Raw genomic sequence first — 16,607 nt, forward strand, 5'->3', positions numbered from 1 at the left:
CACATCAGAGTTTCCAGATGGTCACCCCTCCATCTTCTCGACTGGTCTAACGTCGCTTAACTTTGTCGAAAACATGAAAATAGCCCTCTATCAATATCTAATAATAAAAATTTCATCTGGCCCGTGAGAGCGTTCCGATGTAAATGAGTTTTGTTTACCATTTTCAAAATGGAGGCCGGTGTTTCTCCTAAGCACCCATATCAATTTGGGCGCGTGAAATATTTATTGTTTTCGGTGAAAACGCGGCCCGTTTTCGCCTCGCGCCCTATATGCAAATGGCTGGGATTCGATCTGAATACGAATAAGAGACGGCATAATTGGCAGGGTAAGCAAGGGATTTTATATTTTTATCGCTTTTTTTGGCGATTTATACAAATAAATAATGCAAACACTTTTTTTAGGTGTTATACCGGGTGTTTTTCAAAATTGACTCACCCCTATAATGTTTCTATTTTTTTCAGATAAAAAAACGAGATATGGCACGAAAAACGGGCACCTTAAAATTTTGATGTATTTTAGAGTTTAATATATTTTGTTCTAGTGGGCAGATTTTAATGTTTTTTAAGCAATTTGTAGCTAAATTATTTGACTTTTTAGTATCTCCTTCCAAATTAAAATTCAAAGTTTCCATCTGTCAATTATACGGGGTGAAACAAAATGTAGATATTTTGGTGAAAGTTTGAAACACCCTGTGGAATATGTTAACAAAGTAAGGAATTTAAAAATCTAGGTACAATTTTTCTCGATAGTCTGTTTTTTTATTCATCTCAATAGCTTTATTTTTATTGGAGATAATCGCTTTTGAATAAGACAGTAACGATTTCAGCAATTTTAGCATTGATTTTGGTTTCTCATCAACACAAACACACTTATAAAATAGTGCTTATTGTTTTTGTAATATCACTGTCATTGAAAAGTTATATTATTATATATTGTTTAAGTAAACGTTAATACTTTAGTAATACTTTAGTAGAGATGGTTTTAAGTTCTGAAATATCGGCTATTGTTGCTTTAATTGATCATGGTATAGGATTAACTTTTGGACTTAAAACTATATCTGCTAGAGTAACTGTCTAAAAGACAAAAATAATATGATTTTTTTCTCAAAGATAGTGACATTACATAAATCATAAACACTATTTTATAGGTTTGTTGACTAGGTCCAAAATCAAAGGCATGGTTTTAAAGTTAGTGTTTTCTTCAAAAAACGAATATCTTTCCAAAAAAACTAAAGCTATTGAGATGAATCAAAAAACAAACTATCGAGAAAAGATCCAACAGGATGATAAAATAATTTTTAAATTCTTTGCTTTGTTAACGTACTTCACAGGGTGTTTCAAACTTTCACCAAAATATCAACATTTTGTTTTCTTAATTAACAGATGAATTTACAGAAGGCAACTTTCATTTTTAATTTAAAAAGCGATACTAAAAAGTCAAATAATTTAGCTTTTAAGTTGCCCGTTTTTCGTGCTTGTGACTGTATATGACATAAATCAGGATTGATTGGAGTATTTAGTTAGTTTCGGTCAATTCCTGTTTCACCGGAAATTACTACAACTTTTGATTATTAAATGGTACTCTCGGTACTTTTTTATTTTATTCGACAGAAAATGACACTGAATAGAATGACATATCATATTTCAACTTTTGATAACTTCGCTTAAGAAAATAGTATTTTAAATTTCAATCTAGAATGCTATGGTTGTGATAAAACCACTAATTTTTAATCAAGGAGCCTTGGAAAATATATTTCATCGTCTTTGTCCAAACCAAATCGTATTTTTTTTAACCATAACTCAGTTTTTTTCAAATGGAACGAGGGGTGGCTCGATTAGTATAATTGGAAGAAGCATTTTTTACGAATAGTATGGTACCATTACAGAAAATTTTGTTATGAACACAGCCATGATACTCTAGATTGAAATTTAAAATCTTCTTCTTAAAGTGCCTATCCTCTTTGGATGTTGGCTATCACATTGATCCATATTACTTTGTTCACTGCCGTTCTGAACAAAGCTGTTGACGATCAATCCGGTCCATGTTCGTAGATTTCGCAGCCACGATATTCGTCTGCGTCCCGCTGATCTTCTGCTTTCTATTTTCCCCTGCAGTATGAGTTGGAGTAGGCGGTATTTCTCGTTCCGCATGATGTGTCCGAAGTATTCTAGTTTTCTTCGTTTGACATTTACCAGAAACTCCAACTCCTTGTTGATGCGATGTAGTACAGTCTCATTTGACACGCGATGCGCCCACGAAATCCCTAAGCATGCGCCGATAGCACCATATCTCAAATGCCTCCACACGCTTGCATGATTCGTCGGTTCTGATTCTAGTGCGGACGTTGAGGGACAGGTTGCATAGTATATTTCGCATTTTGTTAAATGTCCCTCTCGCGATTTCGATTCGGTGTTTTATTTCGCGAGTGGTCCAAGTCTTTAGTCAGGGTGCAGCCCAGGTATGCAACTGTCTCGGCCGCTGGGAGAACGATGTTGTTATAGCAGTGAACTGAAAGTTGTTGATGTAGTTCTTGCTAATGATCAACGTTTGAGTCTTCTTGCAGTTCATCTTCATTCCGTATCTGCTGCATGTATTCGCCACACGATCTATAAGCCTTTGGAGACCTTCAGCGGTATCGGCCAATAGAACGGTATCATCTGCATATCTCAAATTGTTTACTATTTCTCCGTTTATTACCAGCCCATCCTCTGTGCCATCCAGTGCCTCTCTAAATAGATGTTCCGAGTACACATTGAATAGCAGAGGCGACAATATACAGCCCTGTCGCACTCCCCTCCTTACACTAAACTTTTCTGAAGTTTCGTTCTCGATTCGAACCACGGCCTTTTGTTGATGATAAAGTTTTGCTATTATCTCTGTATCTCTATCGTCTATTCCTGATTCCTGTAAAATCGAGATGAGTTTGTCATGCTGGACTCTATCAAAGGCCTTTTCGAAGTCTATGAAGCACGCAAAGACATCTACATTGACGTCGCGTGCTCGTTGGATTAGGACTTGTATTGAAAACAGAGCCTCCCTGGTGCCTCCCTGGAGCCTCCCTGGTGCCTCCCTCCATTCACTTTCTGAAGCCGAACTGAGTTTCACCTATGTTTTCATCGAGCTTTCTATATATGCGTGTTTGGATGATATTAAGGAGGATTTTTAGGACGTGGCTCATCAGACTGATTATCCTGTGATCAGAGCATTTGGTCGCGTTTGCCTTCTTGGGAAGCGGTATAAATGTTGATAGCAGCCAGTCGTTTGGGATTGGACCACCTGTATAAATATTGTTGAATAGGGTGGTCAGTAGTTGAACTTGTTCCGAGTCCAGCAGTTTAAGAACTTCTCCGTGTATCTGATCCGGTCCGGAAGTCTTGTTGTTTTTCAGACGTTTGATAGCTGCTTCCACTTCTTCCTGTGTAATGGTGGGCCCTATATTGCCAGTTCCTGCAGTTATGTCGTCGCTATTTTCGTTTCCGAAGAGCTCCTCCATGTACTGCCTCCATCTTTAGAGTTTTTTTATCTGTTTCTGTAATGAAGCCATTGTCCGCGTCTAGGATTACTCCTCCACCCCACCCTCGATATCCTCCGGTTGCTGCCTTTATTTTCTTATGTAGGTTGAAGCTGTCATGTTTTGCTTGTAACATTTCGATCTCTATACATCTTTCCTGAAGCCATCGTTCCTTAGCCTCCTTGATTGCTTTCAAGACTTGGCTATGCGTTTCCTTGTATTTTTGGTTATCTTTGTTTCGGTGTTGCCTTCTTTCCTCCATAAGTCTCAGGATATTATCAGTCATCCATTCTTTTCTTTTCACTGTCTTATCGGGCCTCAGTTCCCTCTCCGTTATGGAAGTTATGGATCTTCTTATTTTGTTCCACAGCTGTTCTACTTCTATTTCAGGATTGCTCTCCTCGGAAATAATTCTCAGTTCGTTATTTATTGTATCCTTAGTTCGTTGTAGTATAATTTCTTGTTGGAGTTTTCGTACGTCAAGTCGCTTCGAGGGCCTTTTTTTGACTATTTTCTTTAATCGGAGTCTGATTCGAGCCAGTAGCAAGTTATGGTCTGTTGGTATGTCTGCGCCTGGATAGGTTTTACAGGACGTGACGGAGTTGCGGTATTTTCTGTTTATCATCACAAAATCAATTTGATTTCTCACGATTCTATGGTTACAGTCAGCCAGAGATTTCCAAGTGTATAGTCTTCTGGGGGGTAGTTTGAAGAAGGTATTCATAATTGTAAAATCTGTTTGTTGGCAAAATTCTATTATGCGTTCTCCCCTCTCATTTCTCACTCCCAATCCGTAATGTCCCACTACGTTCTCGACTATTCCTTGTCCAATCTTGGCATTCATGTCACCCAAAATTATGTTGATTTCTTTGTTGTGTTTTTGAGGGCAATTCCCAGTTCTTCGTAGAATTCTTCTATTTCTTGTTCACTGCTTTCTGCCGTCGGTGCATATACCTGTATGACATTTAGGTCGAATGGTTTCGCTCTGATTTTGATTAGAGCAACTCTACTCGAAACCGAAATGAATCCCTTTACTGCTTTATTGGTTTGTTTGCTGAGGATTATTGCTACCCCATTTCTGTTTCTGGGAGTAGTATCTCCAGAAAAATATATGTGGTGTTCATCTATAACGCAGTTTCCCGAGTTTGGCCATCTTGTCTCACTACATCCTAGAACGTCAATTTGGAGCCGTTTCATTTCCTTCACTATATTTGCCGCTTTCCCGGCTTGGTACATGCTTTGCACGTTCCACGTGCCAATTCTTTCTCTTTGTTTATCTTGAAGATATCGTTAATGGACCGGGGGATTCTTAGCACCCTCTCCCCATCTAAGGGGTGCCCGGGACTGAGGGCCATAGTTTCGTTTTCTTTTCCATTGTGATATCTTGGGGAATATGAGTAAGTCAGGTAGTTTCCCGTTGCTTTCTCCCGAGTGTATAGAATTCAGCCGCACCTAACATGGAGAACAGACGCTGTTCGCCATATCTGGCTATCCTCATTTAGTTTCGTTCGCAGGTGGATGCAGTTACCAGGGTGTGGCACGTGGAGCCATGAATGAGAATTGGGTGCCCTGCGAGGACCAGTCATCGCCGGCCACACACCGAAAATATCGTTGCGTGCCACTGCCCTTGATGAAAGGTACTACCTCTACAGCGCAACCCCTACACCCCTAAATTTAAAATACTATTTTTTAAAGGAAAATGTGAAAAAGTTGACATGTGAGATGTCATTCTATCAGAGTATCATTATCTATCGAATAAAGTAAAAAAATATCGAGGGTACCACAGAGGTGAAACAGGAAGTGACAGAAAATAATTGAATACGCCAATCAATCCTGATTTATTTTAAATAGTAATATACCATATCTCGGTATTTTATCTGAAAAAATGGAGATGGAGATAGAGAGTCCTTAACGGACTCTCTATCTCCATCTCCATTTTGGATGGGGAAAGAATTGCAGTTTTGTGGGGTCATAAATATGCGTCTTTCAGATTTTCGAAAAAGTTCATGACTTACTAGATATTAAAAAAAAATTTTGGCTATTTTAAAAATTGTCCCTAATTCCATTATAATCTATTTTAGACAAAAAGTTTTCAGATAAAAGTTCTACATAATCACATACCTAATGAGTTTGTATTTTTTCTAAAGCCTGTCATTTTTGACATATGACGCAAACATATATTTGGAAACCGATAAGAGTTGGCTATAACTCAGTATTTTTTTTAAAAACTAATTTTTTGAAAAAATACATATTACAGCTTATATCGCTGAAGAGCTTAAAAAATGGCGCTTTTTATGAAGTCATGGCTAACTATGGTTTCCATTTAAAAAAACATATGTTTGTGTCATATGTCAAAAATTACAGCCTTAAAAAAAATCGGAGAACACAAACTCATTAGGTATGTGATTATGTAGAACTTTTATCTGAAAACTTTTTGTCTAAAATAGATTATAATGGAATTAGGGACAATTTTTAAAATAGCCAAAATTTGTTTTTTTCGAAATATCTAGTAAGCCATGTACTTTTTCAAAGACCTGAAAGGTGCATATTTATGACTCCACAAAACTGCAATTCTTTCCCCATTTAATTGACTCTCTATCTCCAGTAGTTTCCGAGATTCCCATAGAGAACATCGTAGGAAACTCACCCTGAGTCTGTGACGTTTTTTACTCAATCATACTGTATCATTCCATATTATTATTATTATTAAAATAGCTTTTTTGTAATTAAATTGACCTCGTATATAAACTAATTTTTATTTACATTATTTTCTTAGAATTAAACTTCAAAAAGAAACTCGCCAGTAAATTACACGAAAAAAGTCGGAATTCTTTATTACATCGCACGCAAATTAAACATGAAAAAATTTCACTTTCTGTAGGCCCGAAAAAAATGGAAACAAACAAAGGAAATTGGTCTCCGGCATGATGAGAACTTTGCGTGTTCCACAAAGCGATATAGCTTTGAAAAAAAGTCGACAGCTAGACATAAAGAGATATTTTTGAAAGATCTTCTCACTCCGGTCGTTCTTTTCATACTTTTAAGCTTCTATATCTGCATATGGAGTCGGCGGAATCATTTGTTACTTATCCCGGATATTCCAATAGATCTTTTCACTGCAGCTGCTAGGACTATTTTTTTATCTTTTAGTCGTTATATATGGATCGTTAATGGAGAAACCCCAACAAACATTTGAAGTTAAAATTACGTTAAATTAACCACCTAGACTATTATTAACCAACTGGAAATTGGTCGAAATTTCCAAGAATTGACGTTAAAATTTCCAAAGCGGGGAATAAAACTAAAGTAATTTGGAAGTTAAAAACAGGTTAACAGGTTATGATGTCTTGTAAGAAATATGGGCTATGAAGTCAAAAATAACCGACCTGAGGTCATAACATGGCAAAATTAGAGGTGAATTTTACTAAAAATAGTCCTAATTTATACTACCTACATTTTACATGGGAAAGAAAGAGAAAGAATAAGGTGAAGTATTTTTCTTTTTAATATATGTATGTAAATGAATTTCTCAATAATGAACCAGGAAGACAAAAAAGTGTGATAACTGGCATGGCCGTTTGAACATTAATCCAATGTGGATGAAATACCTACATAATATATGCACTTCCTAGTAAATGTAAATAAGTTATTGGTAAGAAGTGGATTACTGGATTCCCAAGATAATTATGTCTGCGGAGAAAATTTTTCTGTGAGATGTAAATATGATAGGCCCTAAAAAATTATGCGCCATTAAAATGTTATGTATTTTCAACAATTAATTTTAGAATAAATCGTTATTTTCAAGGTTCTATCCTAACTTTGTTTCAGCTAACTTCCTTGGTACACTTTTAAAGTTCTTAGTTAGTTAATTTAACTTTTGGTAGGTTAGTATTATTCATAAACGTCTGTTTATTTTTCTCAATAGTTTAGAATAATATCACAAAAAAATATTTTTTGAATCAAATTGGATAAGAAAATGGCCGCTAATGGTGTTTTTAACTATTCGTCTATGAAGTTAGGTTTTCCATAATTTTAAAACCTTAAAGACCGCTTTCTTTGTATGAGGTTAAGATTCCTTTAAATTAATAACCTCAAAGGTCAAAATTTCTTGCTTAAGATATTTTTCCTTCGAGGTGCAAGTTAAAAAATGGACTATATTAGGTCGAGTAACGCCGGTTAAACAGAAATCTTTTATTTTCTTTGAGTGACAGTGACAGTTGACAATGATATTTTATGCTAAGTTCGGTAATTACATATTACATCTTCAAGCAATCCGATTAACGTTTCACAGTAATCACAGAGAAGAACAATGTAATCATGTGTCCTAAAATGAGAATCTTTATTGAGAGTCACGTGACATGTCAAATTTTTATCCTTTTGCTGGCCGATGCAATTACCGAATTGGCCTAAACTAGAAAACTAAATTAGTTTTCTTTGCTTATTATTTTTAAAAGTTTTGTGTTTTGGGACTGTGAGTGTTATTATAGAGGACTTTTTGTTTTTATTGCACACAATCGACACGTTTAAGATTGTGGCGGTAATAAAAAATAAACGCATTGAATATTCTTTCGTTCCCAATAGTAGTGGGAACTATCGAATGAATACTATCGAAACATTCGATAGTTGCAATTCGTTCGAATAATTCGATAGCTAGTAAGAAAACATTCGTCGAACACTATTCGAAAAAAATATCGAATAGATGCGTCATCTGCCTTGAAATATATTAATTCGGCAGCAAAAACCATTCATTTATAAAATTCATTCATTTGTAAAATTCATTTATTCGTCAGGATCGATTATAGTAAAATATAAACTGGATTTTAGTTGTCGCCCGGCGACGTAGGTTTCTTTCCTAGAAACCCGACAGCGCAGCGGTCGGCGGTCGGTGGCAATGGTATGAAAAAAGCCGGCAACTTTGATTTTGAGTCAGATAAAGATAAGGACACATTATTTTTTTATTGAGGGGCTAGTATTTACACAAAAAATACATTATGAACGGCGCTGTTGCCGTATATTCGTATTAGTTGGTATTAGCAAAGAATATTATTCTTTGGTATTATAATTAGTTAGGGATAGTGAGGACTATTTATATATTTTGCATTTTTTTTATTAATATTCTGTTGTTACACTTCAATAATACTTTTTATTTTGGATGTAGGAAAATTATTTTTAATGTTTTTAAGCGAAACTGGTTTAATAAATAATAATAACAGTAATAATTTGTTATACCTATTAACACCAAAATTTAAAATCATTTAATATAAACATTTTTTTAAGTAGTAGCAAAATATAAACAAATTAGAAGTCAAAATTATTTATATTAGATCCTATTTAAAAATAATATAGTCTCTAAATTTTTTGTGGCAACGTTGGTTTATTAAATAATAATAATTACAGAACTAATTTGTTATATTACCAACAAATTTTAAAATCATGAAATATAAACATATTTATTAATTTTCTGTGTAATAGAAGAAAAATATAAATAAAAAATTAGAAATCAAAATTATATATGTGTATTTCATTTTATTACTTTGTATTAGTATTTAAAAATAGTATTTGCTTTTACTGGCATTTACTTTAAAAAATAAAGGAAATATTTCTTCGCAAAAATCTACATGTAAGAGAATTAGCATAAACAAAATACAAATATCGTTAACTTTTTTTTAAATTGGCAGGTGTAAAACTTTAATCAATCAATTTAATTTTCTCATCCCAAAATTTGACTTCGATAACCATTTACTTTTTTTTTACTTCGTTATAACCACATTACCACATTACTTAAATATGATTATTAAGTTCAACTAATTCATATTACTAAAACATCTAAAATACAAATACATATGTATTTTTAAAATTGATTGTAAGTTCACCTTATCTCTCTGAAAAATTGTTACTTCTCAAAATTTTCCATTAAAAAAATAGACCATATGCCGCATAAAATTAAATAATTGAAAGATCACACAAATTTTCGGAAAAATTTTGACCACCACACGCACAGAATCGTCAATTAAAAAAAAACACTACTACTTTAGTATTTTAAATATTTTAATAAACGCAAAAATAGCACAGTATTTAGAAGGCAAGTTATAAAAATTTGGAAGAACTAATAATGCACTGACGCACACAAGAATCAAACGAATACTAAATTTCATTTATCAAAAGCATTCGATAGTCGTGGCTTAACGATAGCCATTTAGTCGCACAAAGTATTATACAAATGAATGAATTATTTTATTCGAGTGAAACCATTCGATAGTTGAAATCATTCATTCAGTAACCATTCGATAGTCTAATTCATTCGATAGTTCCCATCGCTAGTTCCCAACCAGTGGGAACAAGGTAATGTGCTATGACGTAATAATCCCTAAAAAATTTTTTAAACGGAAATCACCCCGAGGAAATTAAAAAAGGCAATTTTTAACCTGCCGTAATTCTGACTTTCTTCGAAATCAAAAAACTAAGTTACTTTTACCTTTGAAGCATAATAGCGACTTATGAAGTCGAAATAAATTAAATTTTCAACCTAATTTGAACTCCTCCAAATAAGGTCCAATTTAAAGTTATTAACAACTAAATTTTAACCTAACTTGAAAACCAAACAATGCCTTCGACCCCCGAAACAAATTTGAGGTTATAATAAAGTAATATTTGACCTACTTTAAGTCCCTGTAGTCTTAATGCCCTCAATAGGTTATCAGTAACTAGATTTTAACAATGCCAGCTAACTCCAACGTTGCTACTTTTCAAAGGTATAACCCAAGTAGGATCTATCTGACTTCGAACTAAATCTGACCTGAAGCGACGTCAGACTTTGTGCAAATTTAGGTTGGGTGCTCGTGATACGACCTGTGACGTCGCTTTCCTATTAAAAGCGACGTCGTTGGATCCGAGTCGGTAAATCCAACGATATGTCGTCATACAAAATAACAACGTACCATTTTTATTAATTTCCCAACGTCGTTCCCACGTTGGCTTTTAGAATTTTTTACTTCGACCTTACAGATCCATTGTGTCCCCCTTTCTTGAATCATAACTCATCATACAGTCCCAGGGCTTTGACAAAAGCCAGTATCTGGCACGGTTTTATAGAGGGTAGTTCTCCATCTCCAATATCAGTCGTACCAAAATTCATGGCACGAATGGTTGTCGTCTCGGCGCACTCAGTGATGAGGTGTACTGGTGTTTCACCATCTTCCCCACAGAATCTGCATTCGCCGTTTCTTCTTAGTTTCAATCTACTGAGGTGTTCATTGAGGAGACAGTGTCCTGTTAAAAACCCCGTGACAATCCGAAGATTGTTCTTACTCAGACCTAGGAAGATCTGTGATTTTTATTGATCATAAGCCCTCAGAAACTTCTTCGAGTGTCCTAGACCATTGCAAGATTTCCATTCCAGGTTGCGGATGGAATCTTCCAAGTTCTTGAGTTCCTCCTTGAGTTGGTTACCACTTGGAAAGCAGAACGGTTCTGGTCCAGTTAGTGGAGTGTTCGCTCCTTTTCTACCTAGATTATTTGCTTTTTCATTGCCTTTTATCCCTTGGTGAGCAGGCACCCAGTGTAGGAGGACTTTGTTTTCTTTGCCTAATTTATTCAGCTTCTCTATGTATTCTTTGACCAATTTCGAATTGATTGAGACTGAGTTGATCGCCTTTAACGCTGCTTGACTATCAGATAAGATGGCTATTTCTTGTTTCCGATAGTTCCTATCTAAGATAAGTTGTACGCATCTCTCGATAGCGTAGATTTCTGCCTGTAGGATACTAGGGTAAGTGCCCATTGGTTCGGAGTAATTAGCTCTCGGCCCAACACTCCGATCCCTGTTCCCGTATTGGATTTGGAAGCATCAGTATACCAAGTTATGGTATGGTCTTTTAACTGATGGGCAAGCGTTTCGCTCTTCCAATCCTTCTTATTGCTCAATACTACATTGACATGTTTGTCAAAGTTGTACGTTCTTGGCATATCGTCCACTGGGAGTTGCAGGAGTGGTATTTCCTTTTTGAGGGTGTTCCAAGCCCCTGATCTGACAATTCTCCCAGTACTAATTCCGTTAGTTCCCACGTTGGCTTGCACGACGTACATATACTTGAACTAGCCCGACGTCTACCCGTTGTCCGAATAGGATACGTCTCACTGATAATCCCTAAAGTAACGTCCAATTATATTTTGTTGTATTTTATGTTCATATTTATAACCTAATTTACGTATCTCTATTTATGTCCGTAAATACAACCCATTAAGTAGCATTTGCGACCTAATGAACATCATGAACATAACCTAATAAAAAGTTTTTGTAAACAAACTTAATTTTTTTATTATGCCTAAAAAACATTAAAAAGGCATTTAGACATTCATCTACATTTTACAGAAAGAGGTCGAGGCTTTTGCAAAATAATAATAGTAGTAGTGATGTCTTGCCTCCACCCGTAAATGCTTTTTATCCGGAAGAGATGCTGCATTACACTGGCGCATCTTAATTTCATTTTTTAGCTTAGGAAACCAGCAGACCCCATCCTCCTCTGACATGTGAGGTTAGGCTTAAAAAAGTGGCTGCCCATTTTTTTTAAGGAGAAAACAAAAACTAAAATATAGTTGCACAAATCCACAAATCACTGATAAACAAAGTGAGGTTACGTGGCGTACGTTGGAATTATATACGTCATAATACGATTGCCGGTCTTCCGGTTTGATGACTTCGGTCGTGTGAGACGACTAATGTTGGAGACCCGGTCGGAATTGGTATATTGGTAGTTCATATTAAGTCGGACTCAGAAATCCGCCATTCTTAACACGTATCCGATTGTCAGCCATTTTAAAATCGTTTTTTGTTTTTAAAATTTATATTAACATTTCGATTTCTAGTAGAATAATATCGATAAGGTTGAGTTTGGGGGGAACCACAGTACAGTTTTATGATTAAACCAGCTAGAAAATAAAAAAAAAATTGTGAGTTACTTTTTTATAGATATTTTTATTTCATAAATCTACCTAATTTTGAAAGCGCTCGTTGTTTTCCGGAGTATTTTAATCAAATATATCAAGAAAGTGACTTCCGTTGACAAAACTGATGTCTGGATTAATGATTCAGAATTATTATAATATGAAATTAGATAGGCACTTATAGTTCTATTCGAGGAGTGATTATGAATCCATTTGTAATTAGGTAGTTTGGTTAGGTTTTTATGTACTCTTGGTAGCGAATATGAAACCAAACGTAATGTAAGTGCTTAGCGACGAATTTTAAGTAACTAAAATCCAACGTAATATGACGTTGGTAACTGGTAGAATTACATTCCCTATTAGGTCAGATACCGACGTCGAGGCGACCCGAATCTGTATTCCTCATTTAGGTGCAAGTCGAACCGACGTTGGTACCCGACGTCGGGTTTATTGAACGCGACGTATACCCGACGTTAGATAACGTCCAAATGCTACTTGGGAATTTTAGGTTGTTATTAAATAGTTTACGACCTCATTTTTAGATTTTTCGCACTTTATTCCCTACAAGAAATTTATTAAATTAAGTATAAGTACAATTCAACCAAATAGTGGTTAATTTTCCGTGGTCAATGGTTTTTTCTCCTTCCTATGCTACTTGGGACGTCTTTCTCCACTCACTATATCTTATCGTCTCTCACATTTAATCAAAAAATTAAATATACTGTCCAAAAATTACTCGTTTTGAGCAAACTCTTTTGATTACATGAGCACAAAATTTTTTTATCTGAAAAAATAAAAAAGTTATAGAGGTGAGCCACTTTTGAGACGCACCCGGTATGTTGAATTGTTTTTGAAATTAATAGAATTATTGAGAGATGATGATAAAATTTAAATTGTTTTTTTTTCTGTAGAAAAGGCATTAAATTTGGGGGTTCAGCCACTGCATTTAATTAAGTTAAAAACACTTACGACTTCTAGGTGTGAGTTCTATAAAGGTGAAAATTTCACAAGTCAAGCGGGCCTCGCTTAGTATATACAAAGGGCCGATGAAAAATCGCACCAAATTAATTACACGACGGGGGTGAAACTTCAGGGTGCGGCAGAAGTTAGATAAGAAAGGGCTGTTGTGACGTAGGTAGGGTTCTATTTTGTGTACGTCGAAGGGTTTGGTGGATTTTTCTAATTTCAAAGCCACTTTGACACAGAAAACGAAAGGATTGATTAATTATTTTTTCCATTTTGATTTTTTTTTTTCAGAGTGAAAGTAGGTGTTGTATAGAGTTTCCTCCAAAATGTTGGACATCAGTTCAATTATACTGATATTTTAGGTGAAATTTTCTTAGCTTTAGGTCGTTATTTTTTGTGTAAGATTTAAATTATGTTAATAATATTTAAGAATTTATTTCTATATGACAATATTTCGACAACACAAGTGTCTTTTTTAAGTCGAACATATTTTTTCCTTAAACGTAGATATAATTCCAATGTTATATAAAAGAATAGACAGTTCAAAATATAAAAGAGGCACAGTTCGTTTAAAATATATAGTATTAAATTCTTCTTCTACTAATATCCATTTTTAGTCTTTTGTACCTCAAAATAGAGGTCGGAATTCTAATTCCTTGGGAGGAACTAGTTCCTCAGATCTAGTTCCTCCGGAGGAATAGGTCCTTGAACTAGGTCTTCAGTTTACAATAGTTCTCGACTAACATGGACATCAATGTTCCTTGCTAATGGGTTTCGTTGTCAGTCAGAACTATTTACAGTATAATCTGTATAATTTTTATAATGTACGAAATATAATGAGACGCGTAACGCATCTTACGCATCGTAAGATGCGTATGTTAAAAACATATAGTTAAAAACATATAGTTAAAACATATAGTTAAAAACATATAGTTAAAAACATATAGGCAAGTTTTATTGCAGATAAAAAAATTACAAACTCAAGTCAGAGTTTAAAAAACTATATCATAAATCAATTGGAGCAAATAATACGAAAATTTTACGAAAAATTGCATTTTCCCTCTCTTCAAGCTTTTTGTTTTTGTCTAAAAATTCAGAAATATCTACTTAGTTTTACAAGATATTTCTTATTTTTAGGGACCTAAAGTGAAACATTCCCATAAATTATTCAAAGAACAACCTAAAAATCAAAAACAGTATGCACGACAATTTTCGGATCTGGCGACTGAATAGATTCCCGTGAACTAGTCTTTTAATTAGTTCATCTCAGTCCTTTTGGTCCGGGACAGGTAACATACGGCTGGCACTTCCCACTCCTGCCTAGCATCGGGCTACGATCGCGCTGGCCGATCCGCCGCCATCGAGTATTATTATACAGGGTGGCGCACCTCATTCGTCTCGGTTTATTATACGAAAACGGAAAGATGTGAGTATATGTGGGAGACAATGTGTACAATTTAAAATTATTTTGAAATATACAGGGTGTATATTCAGACTAAGATCCATACCAAAGTTATATTTTTTCTTATGGAACACCCGGTATTTTATTTCATTTTTGGATTCTTTGGCCCAAAAAGGGCATTTATTATAAGGTTAAATATGTCTAAAATCTTTGGTTCTTGATATATTTAGAGATATTTAAATTTGCATGCTAATAGAATAGATTATTAACACCCTGTACATTACTTTTCACAATTAATTCTGATGTTGAGTTTAAAGTTCGAGAAATAAACTTTACTGAAAAATGGTATTGCTTCCTTAAATTTATACAGGGCTATCAAAAGTTGCTGATCTACTTTAAGGATGTATTTTATATATAAACTTTGTTATTTCAAAGTATTTTTTAAAATAAATCGAAGCAGATTCAAATGCTCTTTCAAACTATATTTGGATTTTTCATAAGATAGACCTTTGTGACAGACGGACGGACGGACAGCGAAGTCTTATTAATAGGGTTCCCGTTTTTACCCTTTGGGTACGGAACCCTAAAAAGATACGATTTATGCCTCAAAAAATTTATATTTCGATACTCTCATGGAAATCAAAATTTTTAGAATATTTTCCGTTGACCTAGATCTATGAAATGTGGCATGTAATACCGCCTTATACTAGAAGTATAGTGAAAAATCTGAAAACTATACGTGTGTAATTAAATCATAAAATATATACAGTATGTCCCGGATTGTCATTACAAGAGGAAAAACTTTTTTATTTTTTTTTCTAGGTTTGTTTTTTGACGCACAATCAAATTAAATCCACGAAACCGCGTCTATCTCTCTCGTTCCTCAACCTCTCTTTCTTTTGCTCTTCAAACTTATTATTTCGGCGTTATCACAGATAAGCCGGGATATTTTATTTAACGTTTCGAGTCTACTAACTGTTTCGCCCTCGGGCGCCAAGAAAGAGGCTTTTTAATATCCTTGTCCTTTTTCCATCATTTCTTGCCTTGCTTTGCCTTTTTATTTCGTGAAGACGAGTGAGAAGAAGCACCAAGACTACAACGGGAAAGCGGATTTAGGTTTTTATATCGAATGAAAATTTCGCTGGAAAAAAAATTATACATTTCTCTTGAAAATGTATAATTTTGTCTTGAAAATTTGGAAGAAAATTTACGCATAAAAGGAGATCGAAAATAATGACAGGACTGTTTGTTGAGAAGAATTTATCCCACTGTGTGGTATATTTAACCCTCAACTGGGCGTGGCGAATTTCTCTAAGGCCTACGGCGTGCTGGGGTCCGACGGACCCCATCTTTTTTTCAGTTAAAAATACATGATGAAGAGATTTTATAAAAAGCTTGTTATATTTTAACATTGTTTACAATATATTCAAACTTGTGAACAAACAATTTTATTAATTTTCAACAAATTGATAAGAACGGGCACAAAAATAAAGTAAAACGCATTTTTTAGGAATTTTTGACAACAGAAATATGACTTGTCTAAGAAACCCATAGAAATTAAATACATATATATTTTATGATTTTACCGTATTATTAAAAGTATAAACAACTGAAACGTGAAGCTAAAGTAATAAACATAAATTATTTCTGCAAACCTTGAATGTACATAACTTTTTCAAGTACAGTTCATGCTAATATAGTATCTGCATTTGCCGCACATGGATCGTGCACATTTGATTCATGAGATTTTTGTTTTTTGACACTTCTTCATTGTCATATGGTTGC

Source organism: Sitophilus oryzae, unplaced genomic scaffold (assembly GCF_002938485.1).
Source record: "Sitophilus oryzae breed Bouriz unplaced genomic scaffold, Soryzae_2.0 scaffold_802_pilon_pilon, whole genome shotgun sequence".
NCBI lineage: Eukaryota > Metazoa > Arthropoda > Insecta > Coleoptera > Curculionidae > Sitophilus > Sitophilus oryzae.